Source organism: Lepus europaeus, chromosome 4, assembly GCF_033115175.1.
Source record: "Lepus europaeus isolate LE1 chromosome 4, mLepTim1.pri, whole genome shotgun sequence".
Lineage (NCBI taxonomy): Eukaryota > Metazoa > Chordata > Mammalia > Lagomorpha > Leporidae > Lepus > Lepus europaeus.
Window position 1 is genome coordinate 136,525,553 of NC_084830.1, and position 14,926 is coordinate 136,540,478.

Sequence of the window (14,926 nt, forward strand, 5' to 3'; positions counted from 1 at the left end):
CTAAGTTATCTATATTCTTCTGGAAGAGCAGTCTCATGGAAGCAATGCATAGTACTATGGGATTCTACTGAACCAGAGAGCTAAACATTGTATTGTTACAAATGACCCTAATTATGGTACATTTTTCTGTATTTTATCCATTCTTTCTTGGCTCTTTCTAGCTGTAGAGAAGTCATATTCTTAATTAATCCTGCTCAATTAATTTTGTAACCTTGAAAGCAAAATTTCATATGTTCCAGTGTTACAGTATGTTTTGTTTTCTTGGGTTGTTAGGACACACAGGACTAGAAGACTGAACTCTGAATACAATAATGCAATTTTTCAATTAACTTATAGCCTCTCTATTTGATAGGTCTATAAATAATTGGTTCATTAACAATTCAGATCCTCTCAACCCTATGCCCTGCCATGCCCCAAGTGTTCTCTGGCTGTCTCCACTACTCCATGCCACAAGGTGGTTGAAGTAGCTCAGGAGTTAAATTCAATGACACTAATGTCCAGAGAAAGAAGAAACTCAACTCTTGTGTGGCACGTCTTTCAAGATAAAGAAAACTTCAGGCAGACATTTCAGTCTAGTGGGATGAGCCACATCCTATGTTGGAGTGCCTAGGTTGAATCCTTTCCTCCAGCTCCCCTGGGAGGCATCAGCGATGGCTCCAATCACTGGGTTCTTGCCACCCATGTGGGAGACTAAACGGAGTCCCTGGATCCTGGTTTTGGCTTGGCCAAGTCACTGTCTTTGTGGCATTTGAGGAATGTTTGAAGAGTGAACCAGCAGTTAAACAGTGGGTCTCTCTCTCTGTATCTATCTGTCTGTCTCTCCTTACCTGTCAAGAAGAAAAAAAAAATGGTAAAGAAAACCTTTTTCCAGAAACTTCCCAGCAGACATTCCCTCATGTCTCTGTGTCAGTCAGATCACATGTTCATGTTTATTCTGGTCATTGGCAAGTGAACAATTGCCTTTGGCCATTGAATCCATTTCCAACTTGGGAGTGGGGTCAGTCCTCTCTGAAGTCCATGACTGTGGGAACGTGGACGGATTCCTGAATGCAGCTGGGATTTTGTGAATTGGGGCAGCGGAAAGAATGGATGTAAGGTTCAGTGCACGAGAATCTCCTACCATCTCCAGATCTCTTCGCATGCTCACTGCTTGCCACTGCAGTCTTCTAGGTCTGTGGATGACCTTCAGAGCTCTCTCTCCATTTATTTTATCAGTACCTCCACTGGTTTCGCATAAGTCACTCAGTCAAAAATTTGTCATGACTGTGTTGGTTGGCTTTGCAAGGGCTGGATCCATTTTATACAGAGTAACTTACTTGCTGCATAAAGTAAATCATTTAACACTTACAGGGCATAAATCAAATACAATTTTTTCCCAGAATCATGACAGATGACCCATCTACCAGCATTCACGTTACCTTAGTTACCACCTGGACAGAGAGAAATTACTCAGTAATGTAGCAAAGAACAGTGGAGTGAAAGACTGGAGTGGATTCTTCACCACACTGACCAGGAACTCTTGGCCACGCTGTGCTGAGATGAGATTGCAGCCCCACTTCCACACTCTTGTCAGATCTGTCTGTGAGTCATCTTAGAATTTAACCCTTTACCTCCTTCCTTCTTCCACTTCCCCCGTCTGATCCCTAATTATGTGTTGGTTCACCAGTAAAATGTTGGTGACCCCTCTGGGCATGGCAGGTATCCTGCTTTGTGCTTCCAGACCAGCAGACAACTGTCATTCACACCTGAAGGCCTGTTGACTGTTGTTTCTTCCCTGAAGACCATAAATGAGCTTATGAGCCAAAAGGTGGCAAACATAGGGTTCACCCTTCTGCCCCCAGTGTTGACATACAGGTGAGGGCCCCTGATAAATTTGTACTTAGGGAAGAAGCAAACAGCACATTCCCCCCTAATTACCTTCCAGGTTAACTGTTTTTAACCCTGCACCATCAAGTACAGCTTACTGTTGTCACTCCGTGATCCATATCTGACTCCGGAGGGTGTAAGTTCAACCCTGTAGCTAGCTTTTTTCTCCACCAGTGGTTCCAAATACTCTGTCATAGTCATCATTTCCTTCTGTTGGGGCTGAGACTGAATCAGAAAAAGAGGCCAATCCTGACTTATGAGAGAACCAGATTTCCCAAAGCCTGTCTTATATGCCATTGGTGGTGCCTGGATGGATTTTAAGATAAAAAAATTTAGTGACCATGTTATTAATTGTGTGCTCATTTCTATGATTAGATTCTATTTATGGAAAATAACATTTGTTTTCCATTTGCAGTAGTAATTTATTTTTTTTTCTTTGTTCCTTTTACTGGAAACAATTCCAGTGTGCATCAGTGGGTGAATGGATAAACAAATTGTTGCATATCCATACAATGGAATATTGTATTGATAAGTTAATTAAAAAGTTATAAAAAACAACTTAGTAATTCATATAACAACATGGATGAATTTTAGAATCACTGTGCTAAATTAAAGAAGGAAGCAAAAGAAGTGCATATTTTTATATAAAATTCTGGGAAAATGCCATCTATTATGTACTGACAGAAAACAAAACTAGTTGCTTGAAGATGGTGTTAAATGAGCCATGAATTAAAAAGAGGCATGACAAAATTTTAAGTAATAATAAATTCTTAAAATTCATTTTCTGGATTGTATTGATGGTTTTATGGGTATATGTCAAATTGGTCAAGTTGTATACTTTACCTATGTACAAGTTACTGTATGTCAAGATTTCCTTAATGCTATTAGAAAAATAAGCCAGATCTTATAGGGCCTACGGAGCCATCGGACCAAAGCTTTTGTCATAGTCAAAGTACACTGGGAAGCTACTAATGAGACCTCTGAAGAAAGGACAAGACTGGATTAAATATTTAGTGTGCTGAATGCACTTAAATCATGCTTTTAAAAATTCTTATGAATGAGTTCAAAAGTTCCCAGCATAAAGAATTGATGAATGTTGACGGAGGTCAAAGCACTACTTTGATCATAGCACCTTGTGTACAGGTATCAAATTGTCATAGTGTACTCCATAAATAGGTACAATTGGTATATGTCAGTTAAAAATACAAAAACTATCTTACATGCTGTGTCCTTAAAAACTCAAAAGCTCTCCCAAATACAGCAGGCCCAAATAATTAATATGGGCTTAAACTAATTGCTAAGACTTTTGATCACACAGAGTGTTTTCCCTCTAAATAGGGAAGCCAAAGCTAGATTGGAGAGACCGAGTTGATGTTAGTGCAAGAAGAAACGATGAGTAGCAAATGATAAAGGAAACATCCCTGTTCCCACAGCAAACTGAGGAGGAAGTGATCACAACAACACACAGCACAGCCCCCTGGCACCTCCTAAACAGAGCCACAACATGGCATCTGCTGTTCCTAACAGTTTTTTGGAAGGAGTTCAAGTGCCCAGGAGACTTGAGGCAGCAAACATGGGTTCCTTTCCTTCCACAAAAGGATGAGCAGAGGGAACCAGGAAATAGTAGATGAGGAAGTTTGACGTTGATAGTGAGCAAACCTCACAGAAGATACATAGGGATGAAGTCACAAACTCTGTGGTCCAGGCTTGGCAGGACCCATTGAGAGCAGAGCCTGCCTGAGAGCCTGAGTGTCCATTTTCTTAGGCGATGTAGCATGGAAAGAAGAGATGTAGCAAAAACAATAATTAAAAAAACAGCATTATAAAATGAGAAATCACTCTGTTAAAATGGCTCGCTTAGGCCCTGAGTTGAACACTTAATGACTGTGGATCAAGGGTGAAGGAAGGAGACAAATCTGTACCAACTGTGTCTTGTGACCTTTTCTTAAGATTGATTGCTTGATTGATTTGAAAGAGAGGGAGACTGCAATCTTCTATCGGCTGGTTACTGCCGAAATGACTGCAGCAGCCAGGGCTGGTCCAGGCCAAAGCCAGGATCATCTACATGGGTAGCAGGCACCCAAATAAAGGGCCACACCTGCAGACTTCCCAGGCACATTAGCAGGAAGCTGGGTCAGAATCAGACTTTCAGATGGGATGCAGGCATCCCAAGTGGTGGCCACACCTGCTGCACCGGGATGCCTGCCCCAAAGGTAACTTGTTTCTACAGCACTATACAGCACTTGCAGGAGCATTTTTGAGCTATCTTAAACTTACTCAGTTGTCAGTGATAGAGGCTTTATCTAACACCTTTGAGCTAGGCCGGTGTTCTCCTCGAGGTGAAAATTCTATGCATAATTTTATCACTCATTTGATCAGGGCACTGTATAAACAATCTGACCAAACCAAGTACGTTGTTCATGCTGGGAAATGCCTCTTAGCTCCTGCTCGGGCAGGAAGTCACCATTGTTGATTCAGCTAATAGAACTTGTTAAAAGTCCCTCTGACACACTGCGCTGGAAGTTGCGCTTTGTTCTCTTCTTTCAAAGAAGGAAGTTTTCAGTGGCCACACTCAACAGATATCTGTGATGTGCCTACCATGTGCTGGCTCAGACGTCCTTCAACCGTAGCTAACAGCTGATTAGGTAAAGAACTAAGAAAATTACATTTCCAACCGTGCCTGAACGACAAAGACAGATGGGTCCTTATTGCAAGTGGAGCTTCCCTTGAAGCCAGATAGAAATGTTAGTTCATAGCGTGGACTTGAGGATCTGCACCCCGAGCATGAAGAAGAGTTAGCTGCTTCTGAAATTTCCAGACCCCCAAATTGTAACCTGTGTTCGAGCCACCTCCCTAAGATTGAAGAAGGTGTCAATATCCTTTGTTCAGTGCTCAAAAGAAGGGTATTTCTGGGGAAACGGAGACACAGATGCAAAGGCAGAAAAAAGTAAGGACTTCCTGTTAGCTGCTTATGTAAGGGTCTTCCTTACTCCTTCCTCTCCCTCATTGGCAGAAGATTTGAATGAAAGAGGAATTAATTAAAAATGTATTTCTGGGGCAGGCATCCAGCTTCGTAGTTAAGAAGTCTGTGTGCTGGTATTGGGGTGCCTGAGTTCAGTACCCAGCTCTAGCTCCTAATTCCAGCTCCCTGCTGACACAGACCTCGGGAGGCAGCTGCGATGGCTCAGGTGACAGTCTTCTGCCACCCACATGGGAAACCTGGATTGAGTTTCTGGCTCTAGGCTTCCCACCAGGCCAGCCCTGGTCACTGCAGGTGTTTGGGGAGTGACACAGTTGATGACAGTGTTCTGTCTCTAAGATCCATCTCTCCAAATAGCATTCTCCTTCTCTGACTTTCAAATAAATTTTTTGAAGACTTTAGATGTTAAAAATTGGGTTTCCTCTGGCTTCCATGTAGATTTAGTCAGGAAATATGAAACCAGCTTGTGGAGTGCTGTGTACTCCCTAGTTTGGAAATCCGTAAGTAAAACACGGACACAAAGAAAACTGTAGGGTACTTGAACTAGCGTTGCGTTCCCTTTCATTTCCTTTTGCTGCATTATTAAAGTCTCCTGTCAAAAATCTTAGGCTCATATTCTACACCTTGAGCCATTATCAACTCCGGAAGGGTAAAGTAGAAGTCAAAGTAACTTGAGGAAAGATTGGAACTGTTTTCATTTACGATATCAAAGCAGAGAAGGCATGATATAAAACAAAAAGTCATAAAGAAAAGTGTTAATAAATTATACCAAATAAAAACATCCATCAGCTCTCGAATAGAAAATCTTCTCTTGAGCACACACAAAAGCGTAAACAAAGTCATTGCACCCTTGAGGACTTCAGATACTCAGGGCAATGTTTGTTATATGTAAGATGGAACAATTCGTCATGTCCTTAATATTCAAATAGCCCTTACAAATGAATAAGAAATAGATTCTGAACTAAAATGGGCAAAGAACATGGTAAAAATATAAGTGGCTCATGAACACAGACAGAATTCAGGTCAGTCATCATTAAAGTAATGGAAAATTAAAGCAACCAATCAGTTTGACATAAGAAAAATTTAAGTTTTGATCTACTGTATCAGCAAGAGTGTACAGAAATAGACACTCGTAAGTTGTGGGTGGGAGGGTAGCATGGTAAACATTTTTTGGTGGGCAACCATTATAAGGGAATTTCGGACATGGCTGGAGTTCACTTTTATCTCTGGAAATTTGTCCTAAATTTGCACTAAAGGGTGCAGTTCTCTGTGTACAAGGATATCCATACATAGAGTTGGTGTAGCAAGATTTTGTAAGCAAACTAAGTCAATAACATACTGATTTTTGAAGTGTGCTACATTTGCACCATGGGTTATCATCAGCTGGGAAAAAGAATGCAACAGATCTAGTGGCACTTGTGAAGACTTCTGAGATGTGTCAGTTAAAAAGCAAAGGTGGTAGGAGTGTTTTAGTCTCATGTGACACCTAAGTCAGAGTCAAAACCAGTGACTAACTGAAATAAAGGATCGTTTGGGATGTAGTACCTACTATTTCACGATTGTGATTATGTTCTGATTTCATCTCCTATCACACCTCCATCACCCACTCTACACAGCCACACCACACTGGTCTCCTCCCTGCTATTCTTCCACAGGTACCTCCTGCCTCAGGACCTTGGAACTACATCCTTCCCCCTGCCTACGACGTTGTCTCTCTTTGCTCACTCCCTCACATTCTTCAAGCCAGTGCTTTTGGTCACCTTTTCTGGAGGAACCATCTGATAACTTTATTCAACACCCCAGTCTTCTCACAGTCTCCACTTGCTTCTCTCCTACTTCCTCCTGGCACTCCGCACCTGCTGAAATGTTATCATGCATCTTTATTGTGTTTCTTGCCTGTCTTCTGCCATTAGAACATGGGTCCCATAATAGTAGGGGCCTTGTCTATATTATTCTTTACCGTATCTTCAGGGCCTGGCACCTAATAGATGTTCAAAAATGTTGATTAATTTTTTATTAATTTGCTTTATTTATTTGAAAGGTAGAGAGTTACAGACAGAAAGGCAGATAGAGACCTTCCATCCTTTGTTTTGCTCCCCAAATGCCCACAGACAGACAGGGCTGGGCTAGGCCAAAACCAGGAGCCCAGAATTTAATCCGTATCTCCCCTGTTACGGGTGGTATGGACCCAACTACTTGGGCTACCACCTGCTTCCTTGCAGGGTGAACAATACCAAGAAGCTAGGATGAGAAGCAGAGCCAACAAGTCCAGGACTACAGTCTGGTGTGAAGGCTTTCCAAGTGGTATCTTCACTATCACACCAAATGCCACCCCTCCTCCCAGGAAATTTTTTTTCATGAATTCAATAAAATATATGTTCTTACCCATATAAAAAAAAATGTTGAGGATTTCTGGAGAGATGTGGAAGAAACAAATTTTTTTCTGAGAAGAAAAAGTGATAGGCGGGAAGAATTTTATTTTTATATCATTTTTAATCTTTATTTGTATTGTGAGTTTGAATCAACTTAATAATTAGGGTGAAAAATAAATAGTTTGTGGGCTCCTTTAGACAAGAGGATGGCGTTAGCTGTAGCCAGAGATAGCCTTTCCCTTGGTGTCCGAGGGTGCCTGGAGAGAGGGCTCCGTAGCACCCCCTGGAGGGAGGCCCCGCAGTGCATCTGTGCCAGGGCTTAGTTTCTCACCTACGTTGTTGTGGGATGTTTCCCAGTTGCATAAACATACGTTAATGACACAAAACAAAAAGACTTAAGGAGTTCAGACAGTGATCCCGAGCAGGGAAGTTGAAGGTTGACTGCTGCATGAGAGCCTAGCCTGTTACCTTACTAGCTGTGCAATTAATCTTGATCAATTAGCCGTTTTTTAATTTAAAAATTTTACTGCTTAAATTAACTTATGCAAAGAACTTCCTTTTCCCCACCAGATAATATTGAACCTCATTTCCATTCTTAATCCTATGAAACATTTCTCAACAACTTCCCGAATACTTGATTACATTTGCAGGATGTGCATTGGTCTTGGGGTTCTTTCAGGGACCAGTTTACTAAATACTTTCACACTGAAGAAGTGGCACTTTATGGTGGACACTTGGCACAGGGACTTAAGTTGCTTCTTGGGATGCCCACATTCCATATCAGAGTGCCTAGTTCAAGTCCTGGTTATTCTACTTCTCATCTGACTTCCCGCTATGTATACACTGGGAAGCATCAGGTGATGATGAGTCCCTGTCACCCATGTGGGAGACTCAAATGGAGTTCCAGGACCCTGGCTTTGGCCTGGCCTGGTCCTGGTTGCTACAGGCATTTGGAGTATGAACCAGGGGATGGACTCATACATCTCCCTCTCTCTCCCTCTCCCTCTCCCTCTGCCTCCCTCTGCCTCCCTCTGCCTCCCTCTGCCTCCCTCTCCCTCCCACTCCCTCTCCCTCCCACTCCCTCTCCCTCCCTCCCTCTGCCTCCCTCTGCCTTCCTCCCTCTCCCTCTGCCTCCCTCTGCCTCCCTCCCTCTCCCTCCCACTCCCTCTCCCTCCCTCCCTCTACCTCCCTCTGCCTTCCTCCCTCTCCCTCTGCCTCCCTCCCTCTCCCTCCCTCTCCCTCCCTCCTCTTTCTCTCCCTCCCTCTCTCTCCCTCACTCTCTCTCCCTCCCTCTCTCTCCCTCCCTCCCTCTCCCTCCCTTTCCCTCTCCTTCCCTCTTCCTCCCGCTCCCTCCCTCTCCCTCTCTCTCTCTTCCCCCCTCTTACCATACCTCCCTTTCAAAGAAAAAGAAAATAAATAGAAAATATTTTCAAAAAAGTAGTTACCAGTACATGCTAAATTTTCACCATTGGTGGTAAAATGAGAACAGTGTTTCTAAACCTAAACTGACCCATTTAGAAAGCAAAGGACTTTTTCAAATGTTGAGATCAGAACATTTTCAAAGTCAGAATCTGGTCTTCCAGTGTTGGAGGCTGTTGATCCCATTCCTTTGAATGTTCTGTGTGAAATACACCAGCCCTCTGTGGATCCCCACACCTTTTTTAGAACATGACACAAGTCTGAAGTTTAGAGGCATAAATATGCTAGGCATCACAATGCCATTGGAGACTGCTCAGATTTACCCCCTAACTCAGCTGATCCACTAAAGTGGCTAGGCCTCAGTCTTCTCACTTGTCAAATAGGAGTACTGGCGGTACTTAACTCCCAAGGTTGGTGTGAGGATGGGATGCGTATTGACTTGGGCACCTGGAGTGATATCTGGCCTCCTGACGCACATTCGGGGCACGCTAGCATCTGTGATGTAGCAGAACAAAAAGGAAACAAAGTTTGAAAACACTGTGTTGCTGTAAATTTACGTGTATTACCCTGAGGTCTTTTATACTAATACAGAAATCTAACAGAATGAAATCTTCCTTCTTTGTTTTTGTGCATATTAAATGGTTCTCAATTTTGTCATAGGCAAAATTTCATTTTCCACTGGTATATACAAAAGGACAGGCCCAAAGGTACACAAGTGAAACAAAGCATCGGGTGGCACAATGAGAATCTTCCCATGTAAGTGATCGTTGAAGTATCTTCTCGTTTGCTCTAAACAGACGCATTTAAGAGAGAAGACAAGAAAGTAAACATCCGAACTCGAGAAAATGACTGTACTCACATTGTGCAAATGACCCGGGTCGTGTTTGGTGAACACGCCTCTGTTTGTTCACTACAAGACAGATAATAATATAGATTTCAAAGGAAACTGCAGGGCTGACTCTGAAGGTGGGTGGATGAGCTGACTGCAGAGCATAGAGCTTCAGTTTCTATGATCTTCCCACTTAGAGCAATTTGAAATCTTAGCCCAATTTCTGCAGTGGTCTCTGAAAGGAAGCCACCAAAGACCAAGCCAGTTTGTTCCCCATCATCCTGAAGTACCCTCACACACCCCTTGATGCTTGTATTTTTCTTCCATTAAATACATTTTCCCTGACCTCCATTCTCCCCCACGGGTAACACGTTGCTGACATTTGACTCATCCTTTTGTCTTCTTCCATTGCAAAGCAACTTCTCAACTGAAAGAGAAATAGAGATTGGGGTCAAGTCAACTATAGTGGTTGAAAATCACCCTTGTCCAACAGCCCCTAAACCTTCCTGGGGTATCTATATTCTAGCTCTCTGCTTTGGCTGTTTTCACTGGGTACTAATCAGAAACATATTTCAGTTGTGCCGTCTTAGAGGGAATTTGTTTTTTGATCCTATGTTTTCTAAACCTCCCTAGACTGATTTTTTTATTCTTGAGAAGATGTGGCTTTTCTTTTGTTCTTGCCAGTTAGAGTCTTATTTGTACCATGATACATGACATATGGAATAATTAACATCATCTGGCCAGTCTGTAGGTCCCTCGTGTCTCTTTCCCATCCTGCCCAGCATTCATATAGGTCTCCCAAGTTGAATAGACCCTTTGACACCCAGCTCCTGAGATCCTGCCAAGCTGTGTGTTCCCTGTGCAGCTGTACTAGGGGGCAAAGAGAGGAAGGGTGTGGGTGTGGGTGTGCAGAACAAAGCTGCTCACAGAAGACGGAGAGGGGCACGAGCCTCACCCACTGTGAGAAGGTGACTGGGTCACTTGTCCCAAGGCCTTTCTTTGCTTTTGTTTGTTTGGTTTTTTAAAGATTTATTTATTTATTTGAAAGTCAGAGTTACACAGAGAGGAGAGGCAGGGGGGAGGGGTCTTCCATCCTCTGGTTCACTCCCCAATTGGCCGCAGTGGCCAGAGCTGAGCCAGTCTGAAGCCAGGAGCCAGGAGCTTCTTCCAGGTCTCCCACACAGGTGCAGGGCCCCAAGGACTTGGGCCCTCTTCCACTGCTTTCCCGGGCCACAGCAAAGAGCTGGATCGGAAGTGGAGCAGCCAGATCTCAAACTGGCGCCCATATGGGATGCCTGCACTTCAGGCCAGGGCGTTAACCTGCTGTGCCACAGCACAGGCCCCACCAAGGCCTTTCTTTGTTTCTCAGGGAAACTCTCAGACTGCTCTTGAAACCAGAGACCCTTTGAACTTCTGTCCTCCAAAGGACTTAAAAGATAGCATCAACTGCCCTGCCGCTGGGACAGGTTCTGTGAACCAAGCACTCTCTCAACACTTCCCATGGATTAATTCCATCACATTTTACACAACAGCCCTATAAGATAGGCTTCATTATTCACCCATTCTACACGTGGGGTATGAGCCGCCTACAGGAGGCCACACAACTATGAAGTGGCCTATGGAGGAGCCTGCTGTCTTTACCACTAAGCCATTCAGCCTTCAGCCCCCTCCCTGTGTAAGTGAGGCAGCGGATGCCCTGGGACAAGGGACCAGCCCCATCCACAGTCCTGCTCCTTCTCTGACATGCACTCAATCACACTGCTGTGGTCTGATGGGATTTCCAGAGACTGGTATTTCCAGGTTTGTCATCAAGATGATTTATAAGAACGGTTCCTTTTTCTCAGATGAAGTGGCTAGAATCACAGAGTAGCAGTACTTCTGGAAAGCCTGACTGTTCAGGATAAGAGATGACGCCAGGGAGGAGATGGATACGGGGAAAGAAGAGACCCCTGAAGACAAGCATCAGGCAGAAGGATAGGAGGAGAGCAAGAAGGGTCTCCCCAAGGAAGGCACAGGGATGAGCAGGCACTAAGGCAGTGTCTGCCCTGTCCAGGTGTTGCAAAGAGCAGTGCCAGGCACCGAAACAGATCAGCAAGACACCACCCACCAGGAAGAAAGAGGGGTAGAAATCTATGGAGCATGCTAAAATAACAGCAAAACTAACTCTAAATCTATTGCTTTTTGTTACATGGCAATTCTGAACAATGTCACCGATACAATATTTCACCCTCAAAAAACCTCTGATTGACCTACATTCAAATTGCTTGCTGCACTAACTGTTGAGTTTTCACTCTGCCCCTGAGAATCCGATACAGATTATGTATGTGAGGATATTTGGGGATTTTATTTCTTTTAAGAAATGTTGTACATGGAAAGCAACTGCAGAGAATTCCCAGTTACACAATTACTACATAGGTTTGTTCTGAGATCAGGGCTGCAGTGGTCCAGGGTTGTCTGAGCGTGCTCTGAGGTCAGGATGTCTCCAAAACTTTGGTCCCACACATTCCTGAGTTTCAACAGAAGATCTCAGAAAAAAAAAATGATAACCCAGGGACTATGAAGATGAAAAAAATGAACCTTGAATTACTTCAACCCTCCCATTCCCTGTAAGCACATGGAGTTTTCATGTATACTTAAAATCTGAAAATGTTTCCACTGCAGAGGCATTCAAAGGCTACTAGCATTGGTCTCAAGCAAACAACAACATAGATATTATTGAAGCTTCTAGAACTTGTTGTGAGGTGAGATTTTATGAATTTCTGCCAAACTTACTTAGATTTCATACTTTGCCTCTATATCTATTGCTTTGTGTGTAAGTCTTAAAAATTAGGTTTTTAAGGTATTCTGTCACCAACCATAAATGAAGATAAACTGGGAAATCTGGTTATCCATCTCTTGTACATGAGCATGTGAAAAAAATTTGATAAATTCACTGGCAAATGTGCATAAATCAAGGAAGTAGAAATCAAAATATTGTCATTTACTTTTTTGACACACCAAATAGTAGGGACAAGGTTGGTTTTTTTTTTTCTTTTTGTTCAAAAATACACTCATATAATTAAAGATAGGCTACTCTGTTTTCCTTTTTGTTCATTATAATTTTCCATTTTTCATTTTTCACCTGACATGACTGTGTATATGAAACTCAATTTCGGGAGATTTCTGCTTTCTGCAAATCTTTTCTGGCCACTCCCACTCACTTGACTTCCTCATCAGGACTGAAACAGGGCTGTCAGACTGAGAAGGAGGTGATCAGAAATCATCCCAGGATGCCCAGTGTGTGCAGTGAGCCACAGCGTAGCCCCGAGCCTGGCACTGTGCGCTCCTGCCTGGGGGGCTCTGCGTGGGCAGGCAGCGTTACTGAGAGGGAGCTGGCGATCTGAAAGTGGGTGCAGGTAACAATGGAAGCACAGGTCGGGTGTTCTCCAAGACACGCGTTGCGTGCAGAGTTTCAGCAAAGACGTGATAAAGGGGTTATTAGCTAGCTCTGGGATCTTGGATACATTCCAGGGCTATGTTTCCCAGAAAATGAGAAAGTCTGAAAGGCATGGTAGCCAAGTGGTAAAGGATACACTTCCCCTCACTGATTAGCTGTGGACTTTGGGCAAGCAATATGAGTCTGCATCATACCTACAATGAAAAGCAAGGGAATTAGTAGTACCTTCTAGAACACCTAATGATAAACAGAGGAAAATGATACTTACCCTGATTTGATCAGTACACATTATATCCATAAATAGCTCACCATACGCCATCAATGCATACACTTAAGTGTTCATCAAAACTTTAAAAATTTTAAAGAGATGCAATGCTAATTACCTGTATTTGGTCATTACATGTTATATGCATGGTTCCAATTATCGCATTGCACAACTAAAATTTCTATGAACAGTTAAGATTTTAATCAAGAAAAAATAAATGAGTACCTGTGTGAGTAGATTGTTGTGAGACAAATGCAACCCATGTTTAAATAGTGCCTGGACTCAGAAGCGCATGCTTAAGTAATAGTTGTGAGGAAACTCTGGAGTCTTTTTTGGTAAAATAGGAAGAAATGAGAAGGTAGCAAGGATTCAGGTTCCAGTAAACCCAGCCATGCTTCCTGGGAGTTCACTCCTGAATGGACAGCGATGCTTACAAAGTTGGACGCCGGCAGGAAGGGAACAGGCTTTGTGGATCCTATCATCCCTCCAGATCAAGCTCCAGGCTAACCTGGGGTGGCCTCCGTTTGCCCCATCAATTCCATCACCCTGTTCTGTTTTCTGGATAGTGCTTGAGGATGTGCCACATGCTCTCATTCATTTTCTAGTGCCTTCTAACCCTCAGCTCCTTCCACCTTAGAATATAAATCCCCTGGGACAGCAGTCTTGTGTATCTCGTCCACTTCTGTGTCTGCCGAGCCTAGAATTTTCCCTGACTGCTGCTCAGTAAACAGTTAAGTTAGTTAATTGTTGAATTCATGCCATCCTTGCTCAGTCCCACTGAGTGAAGATTTGGGTTCCTTTGTCGCAAAGGGAAGGAATTGGAGAGTGGGGGAAAGGCAGCCTGACGGCCTAGAGTGAGAGTCAGCAGGAGCCTGGGATGGAACGCACAGGCAGAGGGAAGCTAGTAGTAAGGCTGGAGAATATTCTTGGCCTGGAGGGAGGATTTCATCGCGAGCTAAGATCCCTTTCGATTTCATGAGCAGGCAGCTGGATTCAGACATCCATGTGATTAGGCACATGCTGTAATCACTCATCTTTATGAAGCCACTCAAAGATTACATCTAACAAGTAGTCGCCCAGCTTGCCATGACCACCAATCTTCTTTACGTCTTGGCTCCCTCCCCAGAGGAAGCAGAAATGCTAAGTGATGCAGGAGTGGTTCTTATGCACCTAGTTAGAGAGCTCCAGACACAAATGGGAAGAAGGCTTTGAGATAAAATAGCTCATCTAAAGGTAGTCAGCAAGTGCCTGCTCGACTCTCCACCTGTAGAGACGAAGTCCCATGTAGCGAAAGACTAGCAGAAGGAGGAGTGTTTCCTGACTTCTTGGCTGTAATGCAAACAAATCACCAGAACATAAATCATTGGGCTTCAGATAAAGGCCAAGTTCCCTTTGGAACACTTGGCAAAGGTACAATTCAATGCTTTATGACTGTTGATGCAGAAAAATGTAAAATTCTGGGGTCCACAGCAAACCACATGGTAAGCAGTAAAGCCAAAACTACAAACATAATTGAAAGATATTCCTCCTGAATTCTGTAATGGTAAAGAGCAGAAGTTGAATTTTCTTTCCTTTGTGATTATTAATAGTGAGATCAGATAATTTGGTGAGCAATAATATATCACAAGTGTTTTCTCAGAAAAGTCAGAAGAGGACATCTGATGAAAATAAACAGGTCCCTAAAGATACCTCAACCCCATTAGGAATATCACTGAGTCATTTCTAATGTAGATGAACTGGATTCTGTTTGCATTTTTTG